This window comes from Coffea arabica, chromosome 10c (genome assembly GCF_036785885.1).
Source record: "Coffea arabica cultivar ET-39 chromosome 10c, Coffea Arabica ET-39 HiFi, whole genome shotgun sequence".
In the NCBI taxonomy this organism is placed as follows: Eukaryota; Viridiplantae; Streptophyta; class Magnoliopsida; order Gentianales; family Rubiaceae; genus Coffea; species Coffea arabica.
In genome coordinates, this window is record NC_092329.1 from 54,094,962 (window position 1) to 54,113,974 (window position 19,013).

Here is a 19,013-nt window from a genome sequence, read left to right on the forward strand (position 1 = left end):
ATGTTTAAACATTTGTTGTTAAAAAGATTCATTCTAAAAAAATATGGAAATGAATGTAGGAAAAAATAAGAATTGTATAGTATTATTGTGACGGCCCCACTTCTCCCTAAGGCGGACCAGAGGGTTGGCGGGTCGTCTGCCTAACTCTCGCCAGGACTCACGCAAGGAAACTGACTAAACCCTTCCGACGTATAACTTAAACCATTACAAAAATTTGTCACCCGAACAAGCCAACCTTTTAAACAACCAGAATTCTAGGAACACATTAACTTCAGAGATAACATTGCCATTGGACATCTGAACGTTCACTCTTAAGTACATCTCCACCCAGCTTAACACATTACTACATTTATACATTACAAACCACAAAGTGAAATCATAAAATTCAAATACATCTATACAAGCCAAAATTTAGGGTTTGCACTTTTCCAGCTTCAAGTGGCAACCCAAGACAAAAGATACATAGTCCGATTCAAAACAATATTTACGAAAGCCAAAGGTAAGCTTCAAGTCTCTCGAAGGCCAGAACCTGTTCAGAAAACAAATAACGTGGGGTGAGCTAAAGCTCAATGGTGCCCCAAATATGCAATCATATAAGACAAATAGCAAATAATAACTCCAAACTTAAACTTAACAAGTAGGAAAGCGTTTAACAGCACAGAGTAGGATACAGGGTTCTCAGGAGCCATTTTCCACGAACTTGATCAAAATTAACCGCAGTTGACCCTCCGTCAACTCTCACTATCTAAAATCCATGTAGATTTATTTTTTTTTTCTCAACACGCTCCAACCAACTTACTCCCACCAGGCCCGTTCTTCTCACGAAAGGGTTTGGTATTACTCGAGTATACCTTTTATAGCCTAGTCGAGGGATTCATCCAACGATGTCACACAAATGGTTACTAAGTCAGGATAAGAGACCCTCCCACCCTAAGGTGTGGTATATTCCCCTGCCTGGTGGATTAGTTTACGAGTCCATGCTCCAGTCAACAATTGCAAGGTTTTAGTACTTGAGTTAGGATAAGAGGCCCTTCCACCCTCAGGTGTAGTACATTCCCCCACTCAGTACTTAACTAGTACAAGCATGCTATTCGAGCAAGCATTTCAAACAATTCACCACTCGAAAGGGCTAATGCGATAAAGTACACACTGCCCATTTCGATGGATCAGCAAAATCACATTCCAATTATCACATAACAGTCAAGAAAGCACTTTAACAAGTTAGTCATAGAACAAGCACGAACACTCACCAAAAGTGAAGTTCAAAGGTCAAGCTGGGAATTGAAGTCCACGTCCTCGCCAAACCCTAGAAAACCAAGTTTTAAAACTATAAGTTTTACTATATAAGGCCTTGTTTTATATATAAAAGGTGATTTGATATATAACTAGTTTATTTCCTCAAAATAAATCACTAAATCTCTTAGAATTAAGGCTAGTAAAGGGATAAAATATTTCGTATGGTTTCTTTAAAGATACTTTTCTTTCTAGAGGTGCAACTAGAACTAATACACTTCAAGTGAGTTTTCTACGCTTTTCATTTAAATTTATTGAAATCTAGTGTTTTTTAACAATTTTCCTCTAAAACAACCAGCCAGGAATTATTTGACGCAAAACTTAAAGTTTGGAAGTTAATGCAATTATTTCTTAACGGTAACAAAGCTAGTTTAAGTAAAGAAAAGAATTAACTAGTTAACAAAGTTTTTTTTTTCTTTTAAAAAGTCCCGACACTCAAATTTGAGCATTATCGTACTATGTTCAATTTTTATAGCTTAATACTAGGACAAAATATTTTAACAAAGCTTGGTTAAAAGTACTCGAGTTCAAAGGACCAAAACGGACTTCACGATTCCAATTCATTTGCACATTACATTCCAATTTGCCATTATAGAAAAATTACAATACAAAAACATCAATTTCACTAGAGCTTCATCAATCATTAGCCCTAGGTCTCAACAAGATCAATTCTAATCAAAATTAAACAAAGGAAGCCCAAAATATCAAACGATTCCAAACCACAATTCATGGCCTTCCAAGTACATTTCGGCCAAACCATTTTAACAATTCCACCAAAAACTTAACTCTTGCAAAAATTACTCAAATGGCCAAGAGTTTCATCAATCATTAGCTCTTGACGACAAACAATCATTCCTTACAACAATAAACCAGAAACTTAACTCAAAACATAAAAAGAAAGTCACGGCTAGCTTACTTACAAATACCCCTAGAAATTCAGGTTTTTCTTTTCTTGTTTCGACAACAAAAAAAAAAAAAAAAAAATTTCCAGCAATGTCAATTCACGATGTCCATCAAATCTCCATCTTTTACTTGCTTGAAACACTAAACACATAGCTCAACCTAAACCAAAACAAATAATACACAAATCCAGAAAATAAATTCATCAAAAGCCTCAACTAATTCGGCCAACAACCATGTACAATTTCCAGCAATATAACAATTTAACTTATAGTACTTTGTCCATAATTTCTTCGATTTTTACTTCAACTCACATGCAAAAGGTGACTAGCAAGCTGCTCTTAAACATCCAATATGAAAATCTTGACTAAAATTCGAAGGAAAACTGATCGGATGTTCACCCCCTTCACTCGGCCATGCTGAAAATTTTTTTAAAAAACTACCCAACTCCTTAAAATACAGATTTTCTTTTTTTTTTTTTCCTAACCACAGCTCTTTTCAGTACGTGCATGACTAAATAATTAGTTAGCTATCAGTTTTTAATCCAAAGCCAAGTCCGGACAACATCAAGAGTCACCAACCAACCAGAAATTCATCCAATTTCCTCTCGGTTGGCTTGCATGCAGGCGGATTCTATAACCCTTCAAGTTTCATACTTAATCCAAGCTGATTAATCTCATGCAAAGCTTAAACATCCAGCTATTAGTTAGCTAAACACACATCTAAGCTCCGATCACCACAAATTAACAAGTTAAAGCTGCAATTTCCAGCTCAAGCTCTCGGACAGTTCCAATTTCTTCAATATCAGATTTCTTGTGACTTAATTTATCATCCAACCGGACCACCCTCACATGCATGCCCCCTAAACAACTTCATCAACCTATAATCATCTAGCCTAAGTCCAGAATTTACCTCAGCTTGAAGCTCAGTTCACCCGACAAGCAGCTGCAAAAAAAATTTTCCTCTCGGCTTGCTATGGAACTCAGGTATGGCTGGGCTGAGCTCAGTTTGTGTAAGCTGTGGAGTTGGTGGTTGTGGTTGAGCTCAGCTGATTGAAGATGAAGAAGGAAATGGCAGCCCGGCAGTGGTGGAGGATGTGAAGACAGACAGCTCGCACCCTTCCTCTTGCTCACTCTCTCTCGGACTGTTCAGATTGCAGCTCACCAACTCCCTCTCTCAAGCTTACGGACAGAAAGGAAAAGAACAAAGAATTCGACTCTCTCTCTCTCTCGGTTGGTCTTGAAGTGAGGCTAGGAAATAAGCTAAGTCCTCACTTTTCTCTCTCGGTCGTTAACTCCAAAGAAGCTGATCACTCATGGCTCACGGCAGAAAAGCAAATGAAATGAAGATATTGTGGTGAGTGGTAGTTGTTGTAGTGGAGAATGGAACCGGCAATATGGAAATGCTTAAATGTGAAGCTTGTTCAAGGTGGTTTCACGACTGCATGGTTAATTTGAGATGGAGAGAGGCTAATTTAGACTTTTAACATCTTGTCCGACCTTCTACTTAAGTTTTCATTCGTAAACTAACTCCAAAATTTTACCCCAAATGAAATTCGATAGCCTACTAGTGTACTAGTCTCGCAAAAATTTAATTATCGAGATTCAACGTCCTAAGTATAATTATAAAGGTTTTGATCTAAAATCGATTCCGTCTTAATTCTAGGTCCCGTTAACACTTAACATTATTAACACTTAAAGTTAGCTATCGGAATTCAAAGAATCAAAATCAAAGAAATAAAATAACCTACATTAGGAATTCTTAACTTAACTTGGCAAAAATTCAAATAATTTAATATTTTACACAATTAACTTATTTGCAACCTTAAAATTATTTTTACATACTTAATTAAGAACCAACAATAGTAAAGGTTATTAGGAGTCTAAAATGCAAATGCGATATGTATATATATATATATATATATATATATATGTATACATATATATTTTTTTTTCAAGGTTCTCACAATTATCATGTGCAAGGAAAAAAATAATGCAAATTTTATTTTAAAAAAGCTCATTGTTGATTAGATGGGATTCGTCTTTAACTTAATTTAGTTATGAGGTATAAACTTACTAATGAGATGGGATAAGAGGTTGTTGGGTTAGGATTGAGGCTATTGGTGTTGGGTATTGATTATTGATATTGAACCCTAAATTGACCAAATAGGTTTAGGTAGCAAGTATTTTTCAAACGGTTCAAATCATTATATTGCTACTTTGACTTTCAATCAAACCAAAATTTGAAAGGTATAATATGTGCATAATACATTGTTCTTTGTTGATTTTATTTGATTATGAATTTTGTTCACACAGTATTTAGTTTCAAATTACCCTTCTAGCAAGTGATTTTGCAAATGCATTTAGACCGAAAAAATGATTGGGTATTGTAAAGTTAAAAAGTAAATAATTCATAAATGGGTAATTAGATTACCTAAATCTATTTGAACCACCAATTTATAATCATTTAATATAAAAATATGAACGGATTTGTTCAACTATAACCAGTATCCAATAACAGTTTGCCCAAATTCATCCAACCGACTCGTATTAGCTCTTCTTCTTAGGATTTTTTTTCCTTAAGGTTTTCACAATCATAATTTTAAAATCGGAATTTACAAAGGGTGAACAAACTCTAGGAAACACCACTATAAATATTCGAATCTACCATTTTGTTGGAAAGTATGTGGACAAGATAAATGAGGTAAGGTGCCTTGAAAGTATAGGATAGATTCAAAATCACCAAGGTATATTCACAATCATTATCAGATCTAAAAAGCTTTATAGTTTTAGATAACCGAGTTTGCACCATTGCATTAAATTCACAAAAAATGGAGAGGAGTTCAGAACGGCATTTTAAGAGATAAATCCATGTATATCGGAAAAAATCATCAATAAAAATAATAAAATAAGGAGAATCCCCATAGTAGGAATTGAAGTTGGACCCCAAATATCATAATGGACCAAATCAAAAGATGCTAAAACATGAGAATCACTCTTATTAAAAGATAAAGCAGATTATTTTGCCAATTGACATGGCATACACTCGAAAGATTCAGACTTGACAATCCCTAATCTACCATCAGATATTAAAGCTTCTAATCTAACAGGAGAGAGATGGCCTAATCTGAAATGCCATATGGACATAGTAGGAGCACCAAGTGCACAAGAAGGTGAAAGACGAAGAGATGTCAATTCGAACAATCACCCAATCTTACGCACGGTCCCAATTATTGTTTTCGTCAGTGGATCCTGAATAAGACAACCAGCACGGGAAAATAAGATGTGAAGATCAAGGTCACAAAATTGGCCAAAAGAAAAAAGATTGAGAGACAATTGAGGAACAAAATAGACATCAGATAGAGAAATATAATTAGATGAGATGGTGCCAGCATGTATAGCAGGTATAATAGAACCATTAGTTGTGGAAATGGAAGTAGGTTGCGAAGATAAGGATTTTGAGGAAAAAAGTTAAAATTTATTGGTCATATGGTTATAACATCCAGAATCAATGAGCCATGAAGAGGTATCTGATGAGGCAGAAAAAGCACATGCAAAACATTGAGCAGTGTGAGTAAGAACTTGAGAAACAATGGCCTCCAAATCAGCAGCAGAAAGAGCAAAAGAAGCAGCAGGAGATATAGGTCCAAGAGGTGTGGTAGCAGTAGACTTAGCAAGAGGGTAGGTTATATCAGTACCTGCTGCAGTGTGCGGAGAAGAGTTCCAAGTACACTGTTCTTGACCTCCTTTTTTACGTTGAAGTTTATGGCACTTAGAAATAGAATGACCTAAACGGTGACAATACCTGCACTCAATAGTTGATTTTGAAGCAGAAGATATAGGAGGTTGAGATGCCGAATAAGTATGACACGGAGTGGCAAGGACCATACTGTCTCTTACTATATTTTCTCCCCCAAACTCGACATTCTCAAAGAATTGGGCATTTTCTGTTTCAAAAATTGATTTAGCCGTGGAATCATAAAACTTATAACCCCTGGATCTTTCAGAGTATCCAATAAAATAACAACTAACTATTTTTTAATCCACTTTTTTTTTATTTGGCCTGTAAGGCCTTACCTTAGTTGGACACCTCCAAATATGTAAATGTTTTAAACTGAATTTTTTTCCAGTCCAAAACTCATAAGGGATTTTGATAATTACTTTAGTTGGAACTTTGTTAAGGATATATGCTGCAGTCTTACATGCTTCTTCCCAGAGTAACTCTGATTGGGTAGAATGACATATCATACTCCTTACTATGTCTTTAAGCATTCTATTTCGTCTTTCAACTACACCATTCATAATGGGCGATCCTGACATAGTATAACGTGGAACGATACCGTATTCCTCTAGGTATTTAGGACGTTGTTCGCATGAACCGTCATATCTACCATAGCACTCAACATCACGGTCAGATCTGAAATTTTTAATTCTTTTATTGAGTTGATTCTCAACTTCAGCCTAAAAATTTTTGAACACGTCTAATGACTGTGACTTTTCTGAAATGAGATATATGTAGCCATATCTTGAAAAATCATCTATGAACATTATAAAATGTTGTTGATAATTCCAACCACATATAGGAAATGATCCACAAATATTTGTATGTATAAGTTCTAAGACGTCTAAGGACCTATTGGTTTCAAATCTTCTTTTATTGGTTTGTTTCCTCTTTATATAGTTAATACTGTAGACACCAATTTTTTGGTGTAATTTCATTTACTGTTTATTTTTAATTTTTTATTTGTCGTGTTAGTTTTATTCGATTGTTAGTTTTTAGTTTCTAGTTTTATTTTTATCTTTATTTTTAAGTTTTAGCATAGAATTTCTTGAAAAAAGAGAAAAAAGAAAAATCATAAAAAGAAAAAATGGAAAAATGGAAAGTTGCATTTTGTTGTTTCTAGTTTATTTATTGTTATCCAATGTTAATTAAGTTGTTTTTGTTATTATTATTATTGTTATTATTATTATCAATTTTGTTTAATTAATTAATTAGTTAAAAAAAAAAGAAAGAAACGCGACATGAAGCTGCGTATTTGCCGCAGCTTACAAGGACAGCCACGGAGGGCTGGATGTGAAGGCAAGGGAGGTTTTGCATCCTCACCATTGGGGTGAGGGTTTAGGAACCTTGTGTTCCATATAAAAGGTAAGAACACACCAGCCGCAAGGAGGGGGGTGGCTAGAAAAGAGACGGACGGCTGCATAGAGGAGAGAGAGAGTTTCGAACGGGCTAGAAAGAAAGGGTTTTGAGAGCAAAAAGGCAACCAGAGGAAAGGGGGGAGAATAGAAAAAGAAAGACACGAAAATATAGACGACGGCTAGAAGACAAGAGAGAAAGGAGAGGTTTTAGAGGGGACGAGCAGAGTGAGAAAGCTTGAAGGAGAGATAGAGAGAGAGGGTTAGAAAAAGGAGAAAGCAAGAAAGGAAGCAAGAAGAAAGCCAGGTAGCGAAAAGCTAAAGGAAGAGGCTGACGGCTGGAAGGCAGAAGGAAGAAGAGAAGAAAGTTGGTCGGTTGCTATTCATCGAAAAGCAAAGAGCTTTCAGAACTGCTAATCTTCACGATCGCTGCAGTCCTAGCCGAGAAGGTCCATCGCTGTAAGTATCTTTCTTCCTCTTAAAATTCCACAGTTTTCTTCAAAAACACATACCCTTGAAGACCTTGTTAGTGGAGTTTATTGTTTCGTTGCTTATTGTCCTCCCCTTTTCGTTGTATGTTTGCTGAAGATTTCATTTTTTTATCTCTGTTTATAAGTGGCTGCGTATGATCTAAACTGGTGTAATTGAAAACTTGTGAAGATCAGTTTTTTTATAAAACAGACGTCCTCTGCTGTTACTTTACTTGGTGGATCCCTGATGGTCCCAAAGATCGAATTTTGATAACGTGGAGTTTGTGTAAAAGAGTAGCAAATATGGTTTGAGTCGTGAAGCTGATGCTCCTGGCTATCCTTTGTTCTAAGTCTTGCTTCATGATGACTGAAGTTGTGTTTTGCTTGGTGTTTGCCGTACGTGCTGTTTTGACTGGAAATGTTGGATAAAAATGTAGCCGGCATTCATGTCATTTGGTTGTTTTATGTGACGAGAAGCTGGCTGAATCTTTGTTCCTTCTGTGTTTTCAGACTCTTATCTGTTGTATTTGAATGAGTTTAGGCGTTGTCTGAGTCGTGTTTAGCCTAAATATTTAAAATCATTTTGAAGGTCCGAGAGTTACCATAACAAAGATTGAAACTCTCTTCTTTTCTGTTGCAATGAAACAGACTTATTGCTAGAATTCGTATAAGTTTCATTTTTAGTTGTGGGCCTGTCGAGTTGTGGTTGTCTTTGATTTAGTATTGCAGTTTTTGTCCTTTGGCTTTGTTTGAATCTTCAAGGCAGTTTATGTTTGGGTGGTATTTGATGATAAATGAGGGTGATTTCCTTACATTTGGTTTTTGGATGACAAGTTGGTAGAGTTTGTTTGAATTTTACACGCCAATACATTTTAAACTAAGATAAGAGAAGTAAAGGCTGCTGCGTTCGGTCTTACTCTTTGCTGTTTTCTTTCCTGCAAATTGTTCACAAATTTTCGGCCATCCAACTTGATGTCTGATCTTATGTGGAAAGAAGAATTGGCTGAGTGAAGATTGGTTTGAGTTGACATATTTGAGTTTCTTAAAACCTTTGAATCATGTTCCAATGCTTTGCTACAAAATGAACAACCAAATTGCTGAACCACTCTTGTATATTTTCCAGCCTTTGCATGATTTTCCTTCTATGTTTTTTGGTTTGTTTGAATGTTGAAATGGTTGTTATGATGTTTAGATTGGTTTTGGGTGCTTGGGTCTAAACATACTTGAGTTGGAATTGAATGTTTGCTGGCCACATAGACAATAGGTAGCTGGATCATTTTGCATGAAAGTTTCCAAGAAAACTTGCATCAGTTTTTGTTATGTTTTTGCTTGTTTGCTGTCAAAGTTTCGGTCCTTGTGTTTTAGTTCCACGCTATGATTTTGGTTAACATTTTTGTTTTGAACTAAGCTATCCTTTGGGTCTGAAATCTGCATTTGGAAATGAAAGTCACAACTAGTTTTGTTGTCCAAAGACTCCACCCTTTGCCAAAGCTGTCAAATTGCAGCAATCTTCTTTCATCTTGCATCAATGTTTCATAAGCTTTTGCATAATTTCCTTCCATGTTTTGATTGTTAGATGTGGAACTTGTTTGTTTTGTTGCTTAATCCAAAGTTTGGATAGGTGAAAGGGTTAGTCAAAGCTGCTTAGAATTTGTGCATAAGATGGAAATTGCAGCCAGCGTTTGTTTTAATTTCAAGAAGATGTTCATTGCAGAAATTTTGTTTCCTACGTATGCATGCATGCAAATACTTCTGAATTTTGCTCTTTAACCCCCCAAGTCCCCTCTTGACTCACTATGGCCCAAGTAATTGGAACACTTAATCAATTCGATCCCTCAAGTTTCTCTATGTTCCACAAAAGCCCAAGCATGTTCTAATTTCTTGCAAATGGGTTTTAGAATAATGCATTTTGAGCCATTACTTGACTTTTTCTTTGCCCTTGGACCCTTGAAGCTCTTAAAAATGTTTGATTAGGCTTGAGTGCTTGGTTAGCGTTCGCAATGGAGTCCTTGGTAGCCTCAACTTTGCAACTCGATTGCTCATTTGCTTTCATTTGTTTAGGTGGTACTTAATTCAAGAGTTTAAGAACTTTGTGTTCAAATGAGCTTGTGTTCACCTATTTTCTTGAATTTTCTGAAATAAATTGGCTTTGGCCTTTTTCTTGCTCTTTGACTTTCAAAAGTTTCTAAAATGTTTCAATTGGTTTTGAATGGTTGATTAATGCTTGCAATTGGGTCCTTGGTGGATTCCTTTATTGAAAATTATGTATAGTTTGATTTCATTTAAATTGCAATTAGGAGAGTTTTGGTGACTTTGTTATACTTTACTGTTTGAGGTACCGTGACCTTTTTATTGTTTTGAAGCCATTTTTCTTTCATTTGGACACCATTCAAAGGGGGCGGTATAATTTCTTTTATCCCTTTTGCGTCTCCTATGTGATCCAACGTGCTACGTGAAAATTGCATGTCTACTTGCTTCCCTTATTTTTCTTTAATCCCTTTCATTTACTTCATTTACTTTTGCTTTTTATTTAAGTTATTCTTTATGGGGTATGTGTACACCTCTTGGCTTGTAATAGTTAGGGATTTAATTATTTTATTCCTTTTCCCCCCTTTTAGATTGTAGTAGGGTCTCCCTAATGTAATAGATATGGCTTGGAGGAGCATTCAATGAAGACCTATCGAAGTCATGTGCCTAGCCAGCAAATGTAATAGTTAGGGCTTTAATTGTCTTATGTGTTTTGCATGCTTAGTTGCTACGTGTTAATTTGCTTTGTTAGGGCCTTGCATCTAGTCGAGCATGCTAAATGTTATGTGCTATGTGTTTATAAGTGTTTGGCATGTTTACTCGCTTTCCATAGCCTGAATGAATGTGATGGATGAATGTACGTTTCCACTAGCCCAACGCTAGTCGGAATTCATAGAATGGGTTAGTCCAACGCTAGACCCTTAGGGATTTCCCCTCGTTAGTACATGTTTGCATGTTCATTACATGTCATGCATTCTTTTTAGTTTTATCATTTTGCATGCCCCTCGAACCCCTTTTCCCTCCATTTTAGGATTTTTGCATTTCATGCTAGTTATAGGGTTCATTTGCTTGAGAGTCCCCCTTAAATATGGGATATAGACGAGTGTGGATTTTTCTAAACCTTGGCACGCTTGTATTCCCTCTATAAAAGGGCAAATTGAGTCACGATTTAGGTCTCCCCGTACCCAATATGCATGAATTCCCTAGGCTCATGCATTTTTAAATCCACTCTACTATTTTATACCCTCATCACACTTTCATTTTTCCTCCCATTTTGCACACATGCACCTTTATGTTTCTTCATTTGCACACGAACACTTTTATCATCACTTGCACACATGCACTTCATATTATCATTTCACATACCGTACCTTACCCACTCACGTGCACATTTTCATTTACATATTTATTGTTTTTTATTACTTTTTCAAACTCATGTCCTCACATTGCATACATGAATTCCATTCATTTGCATCCCACTCGCATTATTCGTGACTTCTTCAAAGGATCGTTATTGGGCTTCACAATTAATGTGATTGGCACCACTCAACCTTTGAAGAGAAATTTTCCCCAATACCCCTAGGTCTAGGGTTTGCATTCATGTAGTGCATCCAAATGTAATAAATTCTTGGTTAAAACAAGAAAATCTTTGATTAAATCATGCAACTAGCCTTGGCTAGGTCAAAGGGGTGCCTTGGATTTTATCCTTGCCTTCCCCTTTGTCAAATGTGACTCCCGAACCTTTTTCTTTGGTTTACGTGGACTATGAGTCGTTTAAAAGGGGTTTCTTACTATTTTTTCCTATTTTTTCTTTAAAAATTCATTTTTTTTAGGTGACTTGGTACACCTTAACTCATTACCAAGTGGCGACTCCGATTTTTTATTTCAAAAAACCCTTTTTAAACTATAATTTTGGGTCAAATCGTCGCATTCTCAAACCCCCATTTAGACCCATTTTTTCTTTTAAATCACAATTCATTTTCCAATCACAAATTGAATCAAAAAATACATTTTTTTAAAACCATTTATTTATTTCATCAAAAAAATGGGGCGCGACAGTTGGCGACTCCACTGGGGACTTTCGAGAGTCCGAGCAAATTTGATTTAATCAACTTTTTTCTTCTTTTAACTTTTCATATATCACATTTGGGTGTTTTAGGGTTGCATTTTTTCCTTTTTTAGGATTTTGCATTTCACGCGTGTCCAACTACTCCCTCATTCGCGAATGTATGATTGGTTGATTGGATGTATGTTCACTTCGCGCTTGCATTTGCATTTGGGAGGGGTGTGTCACCTTTAGAGCCTCGCGTGGTTCTCAACCCCTTCCCTCAAAATAGGGAACACTTCATACGTGCACGTTTACTTATTGTTATCCCATTTTATTTTTATTTTTCGTGGGCTCTTTCCCACACCGCCTTGTAGGACTAGGAATGGTTTCTCTAGGTATGTGGATGGTGTGCGTTGCGCCCATAGCAATACCTAGGGGATCGCTCGAGCCACCGACCGAGGGTCTTGGGATTAATGACCCATTCCCTTAGGTCTGAAGGCTTGGGAGCCGAAGCCTTATCGAGTCTAGTTGCATTAGTGAGCCCCAGCCTCATGCATCCATGTTAGACTCGCCTAGGGTAGAGTCGACCTTACCCTATTAAGCACATTAGGCACGAGGGAAGGGGTTCCACCCCTTTTACTTGTTTTTATTTGTATTTCTTTTCTTAATTGCTCCCAATGTGTTATGTGTACTATCAATTGCACTAACCATTCTTTTTGTTTTTTTGGCTTGCATTCATTTGCCTTAGCAATAAGAGGCCTCTTTGGCACTCTTTTAATGACTTACCCACTAGATAGCTCACATGTTTAAATTTCAGTCATTATGCTTAATTTTTAATAAGTACATTTCATTTTAGACCTCTTCCCCCCGATGCATTATTTATGCCCTTTAGGCCATATTTGTTGCATATTTACATTGTTTTAATAAATGGCATCACGCATAAACCATAGAAAGGGAATACCACATAGGGAATCCCGTGGTTAGGAATAAGCCACCCCATGTCTCGGATATATAATCCGATGAGACTTGCACGTTTACCTTTCTCGTACCATCCAAAGGGGTAGTGCACAAGGTAAGGTAGGATCCGATCATTTTCATAGAGTGATCTTTGGAATATGAGCATCTAATAATCACTTTTTGGCCATTTTATCAAAAATTGGTAAAATTCCCTTGCGTAAAAGGACATTAATTTGAAGAAAATTCACAAATGATTCCTCATTGTTGAGACGATAAATTGAGGCCAAATCGTGATTTTAAAAGGCTCATAGACTAATTTTTTTGAAGCCACCAATGGCCGGACGATTCAATCGATCCATTTTGTCAATTCATAATCAATTTTGAATAAACCATTCATTTGACCAATTTATCCTTTTTAGGGTCATTTGACCAATTTACCCTTTTTAGGGTCATTCGGTCGATTTTGAATAAATCGTCAATTCATTTGACCAATTTACCTTTTGTAGGGTCATTTGACCAATTTACCCTTTTTAGGGTCACCTGGTCGATTTTGAATAAATCGTCAATTCATTTGACCAATTTACCCTTTTTAGGGTCATTCGGCCGATTTTTGAATAAATCACTAATTCAATTTCATTCATTTGGTCAATTTACCCATTTTTAGGGCAACCGAGCCGATTTTGAATAAATCAAGTTTCGTTCAATATATTTGATCAATTTACCCTTTTTAGGGTGATCTGATTAATTTTGGATAAATTAAATTTCATTCAACTCATTTGACCCGTTTCCCCTTTTTAGGGTAATTCGGTCGATTTTAAATAAATTGTCAATTTCATTCAACCCATTTGACTAATTAGGGTTCCAATGTCGAATTTCAAATTGGGAAATCTAGTCGATTTTTGAGAAAACCATCCATTGTATCCAACTATTTGATCAGTTGGGGTTTTGACTCATGCTTCACTGAGAAAATTTGTTAACGAGTTCCAATCTCTTTGATAGGAAGTTCGTCAAGGTCAAACCCGTGCGTTTTGCAAATTCTTGTATCGATCAAAAGTGATCAATCCATTCGCATGTTGTCCTCATTTTGACAAGTGTCTTTAGTCACTCCAATTGACCAAATTTTTTAAAATTATTTTGCACTCAATGAATTGAACATATCCATCAGGTATGGTATAGTGCCTACCCTAGAGGATTGCATTTTCATGCTAGGCCTACCCTTGGCACAAAAAGGGTTCCCCCCATAGGACATGCATACCGATTTTATATTCTTTCTTACTAAGTCTAGGTATTTTCCTTTTGTTTTTCCCCTGCCCCCCTGCATTCATAAGAATATTTCAATAAGGCAAAAATATTTTTCTATATCTGATGATAATTTTGATCTAATAAAGTTTGAAAATCACAAGTATTATTTGATTCTTGGGCAGATCCAACAATGGAAACCTGAAAGATCCATCTGAAAGCTCTAGGCTAAGAGCTTCTAAGAGATTTCATAATTGTTTTCAAGGAAAATTCTATATATTTGACTTGTTAATATATTTTTGTGTCAAAAGAAAAGGAGACAAAAAGTGTATATGTGGAGCTCTTTACAAGTTTCTCTCTTCTCATTTGTATCATAATTGAATGAGAATTTTTGTTTCAAACTTTTTCAGCAATAAAATTTTTGGACAATCATTGTTTTGTGTATATTTATGTACATTTCATTCTTTATTCTTATTCATTGGAGATTTCATGATGAATTTTGAGAAATAAGACCAAATTGAGATTTTTTCAACCTATAGTCTGAATTTCACAAGTGTATACTCTCTAAAATCCTCATGTACACTAAGTTGGTAATCCAAGCTATACAATAAGAGTGCTCAGAAAAAAAAAAAGGTGAATGGTCACTCCAAAAGCCTCATGAGATACATTTTCTCCTTCACTGTACAATTCACTGTACAATTCATATTTTGCCCATTTCATTCAACCCCAAAATAAAATCAGTCACATTGATTGATAATTTGCAAATTGGGGCAATCTTTGCTTGAAAAGTGTCCACTGTGTCTAATTATATTCAATTCACATCTAAGTGAAAGCAAAAATGTACATTATACTTGTTTGTTTTGAAAATTTGGAATGATGCTTTGAGTATTCGTTTCTCCACCTATACACATTTTATCATTTGCTCCCCCATTTGAGCCTTTGAAAGAATAATTTCGTTTCAAATAAGATCCCTAATGATCACTACCCTATATTGGAAAATTTTCAAATATCAAAAAGGGGAATGGATTTTCAATGACCATTTCGTTACTTTGGTTGTCATGAGGTGTAAGAATGATGCTTTGGCCGTCATTTCTACAACCTAAACACTGATCATCCCTTGCATCCTCATTTGAGCTAAAAATTGGTGGTTTTTTTCGAGTGCACATATGATCGCACCCCACTTTGGGGAAGGAGATTGGGGAATTTTGAAAAAAAAAAGAGAGAGAGAGAAAGAGAAAAAGAAGCAAAAATGCCAAAAGAAAAGAAAAGAGGGAATCACAAGTTGGAGAAATTTGAATCTATCTGGGCTTCAATTTTGGAAAAAGGGAAAAAAGGAAGGGTTTTGTCCGACGAACCACTTATGGAGAGTTTTCCTCAGTCAATTAATTCAGATACATGCAAGAAATTTCGCATTAATGAAAGTTTTCTCTCAGAGTTATTGTAAGGAACGGAATACAAGTCAGGTCATCTTCTTTTCCAATCAAACATTCTATCCTTAATTATCCCTTTTGAGCCATCAGAATAAAATACTTCATTTGGCAACCCCTGAGAATCGCAAACCCCACACTGGGGCAAGTTGGAGTTGAAAAGGAAAACTTCAAGAAGTGAAAAAGTGAAATGCCACAAAATCAAAAGCAAGAGGAAAAAGAGAACCTCAGTTCAAAAATAAACTGGGTCAAATTTTGTGAAAATTTCAAAAAATGGCAGAAAGCCGAAAAATCAAAAGAAGAAAAAAAATGAAAGAGAAAAAGCCTCAACTGAGCATAAACTGGGGCAAATTCTGATTTGACCCTAAAATAGGGTTGGCGCAACAATGCGATCTTAGATTCTTCAAACCACTTTTGAAATCCGCTTTCAAGCCTTAACTTTTTTAAGCACCCCACCTGACCCCATTACAAAAGCCGAAAGTCCTGAATTCTGTTCTTTGCAATGGCCCTGTCAAGAAAATTTCTGATGCCGGAAAATTTTAGCTATATTTCTGAATTACTTGAGTATGAGGTTGACACTACTCACCATGAAAAACCCACCAGATCAAAGAAAAGAAAACGGAAAAGCAAAAAGGAAAAATGAAATACAAAGGATTCGATGGTGAAGTCCCTATTGAGTGATTAAACAAAGTTCAGAATCTTCGAGTTCAAAATAGGGGCAATTTTGGGGAAAATGCGATCTTCGGTGCTATGTCCTTGAAAGTTTTATTCTTTAGCTATCGTTTTCAAGCCACATTACAAGCTAACAAAGTCCATCGTTGACTTATTCCTTCATGACAATCCAAAGTGAGTATTATGCTCATAAGAAATCCATCAATCATTTGTGATCATAAGGGTATAACCAGTTGTCGCATGTTTAGCTATCGTTCTTACCCATTTGTTGCAAACTTAAAGCTTATATGTTGACTCAATTTTCTTAAGAAATGAGGGTGACAAACTATTTGCTTTCACTAAGATGTGATATTGAATGGTTTAGATACGATTTGGGCGCAAGAATGAGACAGATTCTGACCTCCCATTTCCTTAGCCATTTCAAAAATAAAGTCACTTGATTGGTCCTAAAAGATGAACCAAACAAAAATGGTGGCCCATCACCCAAAGCATTGATGCTAAAGTGGGGAAGAAATCTTTCGTAATTTGGCATTATTTTGAGAAATTCATCATGAAATGTGCTATATGAGTTTAAGCAAGACATTCAATTTTCTTCACATGATGTGTTAGGAAAAGCAATTGCTTACTTTGTTCAAATAAATGGAGGGTCATTCAAACAAATTTTTTGCAATTAAATAGGCCTACATTGGGGCAAATTTTCGTGTGAGAGATTTTGCAAAATAGCCTACACTGGGGCAAAATTTTTGTAATACATTTGAGGATGTCAAATCAATCACGCTGTTCTTTCCAAATAAGAAATTTGAATGCATATCATACTTTGATGAACCCCTTGTGCAGGTATTCATGGGTCAAAATGACGAAAAGCATCCCGTGAGGCGGAAGGCCGATATTGCAAAGAGAAACAAGAAGAAGGAGGGAAGAATGGACCCGACACTAGGGCAAATTATTTCGACAAGTCTCTCTCAAAAGGCAAAAAAAAAAAAAAAACTCAAAAAATCAAAAAAATTAAAAATCAAAAAATCAAATCAAGTTCATCTCGGCAGACTCGGGTTTTATCCCACTGACCGCTTTTATCACTCGGCAGGCTCGGGTTTTATCCCACTGACCGCTTTTATCCTCGGCAGGCTCGGGTTTTATCCCACTATCCGATTGTCAAAACATTTTATTCTCATTGCTACTGGAGTTGGGTTTGTCCCGCCAGTAAGCATTTCATTCTCATTGCTACTGGAGCTGGGTTTGTCCCGCCAGTGAGCATTTCACTTGCATCGCTACTGGAGCGTAGGGTTAGTCCCGCCAGTATGCATTTCATTTTCACAGCCACTGGAGCTGAGGTTTGTCCCGTCAGTGAGCATTTCATAGCCACTGGAGCTGAGGTTTGTCCCGCCAGTGAGCTTTTCATTTTCATAGCCACTGGAGTTGAGGTTAGTCCCGCCAGTGAGCATTTCATTTTCATAGCCACTGGAGCGTGTGGTTTGTCCCGCCAGTGAGCTTTTCATTTTCATAGCCACTGGAGCTGAGGTTTGTCCCGCCAGTGAGCATTTCATGATCATAGCCACTGGAGCGTGTAGTTTGTCCCGCCAGCGAGCATTTCATTTACCCCGCCGTTAGCCGTGGGTCAGTCCCACTAGTGTGCGTCCCATAATTTTAGTTTTTTTATTCGGGCCAGTCCCATGATTTTAGTTTTTATTCGGGCCAGTCCCATGATTTTAAGTTTTATTCGGGTCAGTCTCATGATTTGAAATTTCTGTCTGGGTCTATCCCATTTATGTTTTCTGTTCGGATCTATCCCGTGGGTCTATCCCATTTACATTTCTGTTTGGGTCTATCCCATTTACATTTCAATTCGGGTCTATCCCGTGGGTCTATCCCATTTAAATTTCTGTTTGGGTCTATCCCATTTACACTTCTGTCCGGGTCTATCCCGTGGGTCTATCCCATTTACATTTCAATTCGGGTCTATCCCGTGGATCTATCCCTTTTAAATTTCTGTTTGGGTTTATCCCAATTTTACATTTCTGTCCGGGTCTATCCCGTGGGTCTATCCCGTTTAAATTCTGTTCGGGTCAGTCCCGTTTAAATTCTGTTCGGGTCAGTCCCGTTTAAATTTCTATTCGGGTCAGTCCCGTCTAAATTCCTTTTCGGGTCAGTCCCGTTTAAATTTTTGTCTCGGGTCAGTCCCGATTTTAAAATTTCCTGTCAGGGGTCAGTCCCCATCGTTTGAGTAATTCGCAACCGAATAACGCAGGTAAGTATTTGGTGTCTACTTCTTTGTCTCAAGTTTTTCCAAAACTCAGACAAAGAGGGGCAAACTGTAGACACCAAATTTTTGGTGTAATTTCATTTACTGTTTATTTTTAATTTTTTATTTGTCGTGTTAGTTTTATTTGATTGTTAGTTTTTAGTTTCTAGTTTTATTTTTATCTTTATTTTTAAGTTTTAGCATAGAATTTCTTGAAAAAAGAGAAAAAAGAAAAATCATAAAAAGAAAAAAAGGAAAAATGGAAAGTTGCATTTTGTTGTTTCTAGTTTATTTATTGTTATCCAATGTTAATTAAGTTGTTTTTGTTATTATTATTATTGTTATTATTATTATCAATTTTGTTTAATTAATTAATTAGTTAAAAAAAAAAAAAAGAAACGCGACATGAAGCTGCGTATTTGCCGCAGCTTACAAGGACAGCCACGGAGGGCTGGATGTGAAGGCAAGGGAGCTTTTGCATCCTCACCATTGGGGTGAGGGATTAGGAACCTTGTGTTCCATATAAAAGGTAAGAACACACCAGCCGCAAGGAGGGGGGTGGCTAGAAAAGAGACGGACGGCTGCATAGAGGAGAGAGAGAGTTTC